Source organism: Ranitomeya variabilis, unplaced genomic scaffold (assembly GCF_051348905.1).
Source record: "Ranitomeya variabilis isolate aRanVar5 unplaced genomic scaffold, aRanVar5.hap1 Scaffold_296, whole genome shotgun sequence".
In the NCBI taxonomy this organism is placed as follows: domain Eukaryota; kingdom Metazoa; phylum Chordata; class Amphibia; order Anura; family Dendrobatidae; genus Ranitomeya; species Ranitomeya variabilis.
In genome coordinates this window covers 70,001-72,500 of record NW_027508043.1, presented here as the reverse complement: position 1 = coordinate 72,500, position 2,500 = coordinate 70,001, and positions in this window count along the sequence as shown.

The window sequence follows — 2,500 nt, the reverse complement described above, 5'->3', positions numbered from 1 at the left end:
GTATTTGCATGGTGAGACACCGACCCCCACTTTAAGGGAACAAAGTCAAAAAGTGTCCGACCTCCTGGAGCCGTGCGGCGGATCCGGCGGCCAGAAATTTCCTCATTCCGGTTCTATTTTTTTTTTTTTCGAATTTGCGAAATTTGGAGGCCAGGCGGCGTAGCTGGGACCTGGACTAGCTCGAAACACCCTGAACCGGTGAGCGGAATCGATTTCCCAAAGTTCTACGGCTCCCGGAAGCCAAAAACAGCTCGCCGGAAAATTTCAAAGTCCCAAGGACTCTTTCTTGAAAATCAATCCGGGGGCCATGGAAGTGTCCTCGGTACAACCTCAGAGCTTTCCCCCGCCTGGAAGTCTGACAGCGGTCTGACGTTTTTCAAAGTTTTGAGCTCTCTGTTTGTTCTCAAAGTCACAAAATCGCTTTTTTTCAGTTTTCCACCCAGCAGACCCAAACTTCACCCCCACTTAGGTCACTGTCTAGGGGCGCCTTACGACATATTGACGCCCCTTTAGGGTGGAAGTAGGGGAAATGGGTGATTTTTACACAAAATCGGAAATTTCTCAAAATTTTTCTAAGTGTCAAGGACTCTTCCAGAAAATCTCCCCCAGGCTCCTGGAAGCGTCCCCGGTACACCTCTGGCGGCTGCCCCCGCCTGGAAGTCCGACACACGCCTGAAATTTTCAAAGTATGAAAATACGCATTTTCATCCAAAAATTCAACTTTCCCCCCGTGCACCGCAAACTTCACCCCCACTTAGGTCACTGCCTTGGGGTGCCTTACAACATATTGACGCCCCCCTGGGGTGGAAGTAGGGGAAATGTGACATTTTTCACAAAATCGAGATTTTCTCAAAATTTTTCTAAGTGTCAAGGACTCTTCCAGAAAATCTCCCCCAGGCTCCTGGAAGCGTCCCCGGTACACCTCTGGCGGCTGCCCCCGCCTGGAAGTCCGACACACGCCTGAAATTTTCAAAGTATGAAAATACGCATTTTCATCCAAAAATTCAACTTTCCCCCCGTGCACCGCAAACTTCACCCCCACTTAGGTCACTGCCTTGGGGTGCCTTACAACATATTGACGCCCCCCTGGGGTGGAAGTAGGGGAAATGTGACATTTTTCACAAAATCGAGATTTTCTCAAAATTTTTCTAAGTGTCAAGGACTCTTCCAGAAAATCTCCCCCAGGCTCCTGGAAGCGTCCCCGGTACACCTCTGGCGGCTGCCCCCGCCTGGAAGTCCGACACACGCCTGAAATTTTCAAAGTATGAAAATACGCATTTTCATCCAAAAATTCAACTTTCCCCCCGTGCACCGCAAACTTCACCCCCACTTAGGTCACTGCCTTGGGGTGCCTTACAACATATTGACGCCCCCCTGGGGTGGAAGTAGGGGAAATGTGACATTTTTCACAAAATCGAGATTTTCTCAAAATTTTTCTAAGTGTCAAGGACTCTTCCAGAAAATCTCCCCCAGGCTCCTGGAAGCGTCCCCGGTACACCTCTGGCGGCTGCCCCCGCCTGGAAGTCCGACACACGCCTGAAATTTTCAAAGTATGAAAATACGCATTTTCATCCAAAAATTCAACTTTCCCCCCGTGCACCGCAAACTTCACCCCCACTTAGGTCACTGCCTTGGGGTGCCTTACAACATATTGACGCCCCCCTGGGGTGGAAGTAGGGGAAATGTGACATTTTTTCACAAAATCGAGATTTTCTCAAAATATTTCTAAGTCCCAAGGACACTTTCAGAAAATCTTCCCCAGGCTCCTGGAAGCGTCCCCGGTACGCCTCCGGCGGCTGCCCCCGCCTGGAAGTCTGACACACGCCTGAAATTTTCAAAGTATGAAAATACGCATTTTCATCCAAAAATTCCGACTTTCCGCCCGTGCACCGCAAAATTCACCCTCATTTAGGTCACTGCCCTGGGGTGCTTTACAACATATTGACGCCCCCCTGGGGTGGAAGTAGGGGAAATGTGACATTTTTCACAAAATCGGAAATTTCTCAAAATTTTTCTAAGTCCCAAGGACACTTTCAGAAAATCTTCCCCAGGCTCCTGGAAGCGTCCTCGGTACGCCTCCGGCGGCTGCCCCCGCCTGGAAGTCTGACACACGCCTGAAATTTTCAAAGTATGAAAATAATGCATTTTCATCCAAAATTCGACTTTCCGCCCGTGCCCCGCAAACTTTACCCACAGTTAGGTCACTGTCCTGGGGTACCTCACAACATATTGACGCCCCCCTGGGGTGGAAGTAGGGGAAATGTGACATTTTTTCACAAAATCGAGATTTTCTCAAAATATTTCTAAGTCCCAAGGACACTTTCAGAAAATCTTCCCCAGGCTCCTGGAAGCGTCCTCGGTACGCCTCCAGCGGCTGCCCCCGCCTGGAAGTCTGACACACGCCTGGAATTTTCAAAGTATGAAAATAATGCATTTTCATCCAAAATTCGACTTTCCGCCCGTGCCCCGCAAACTTTACCCACAGTTAGGTCACTGTCCT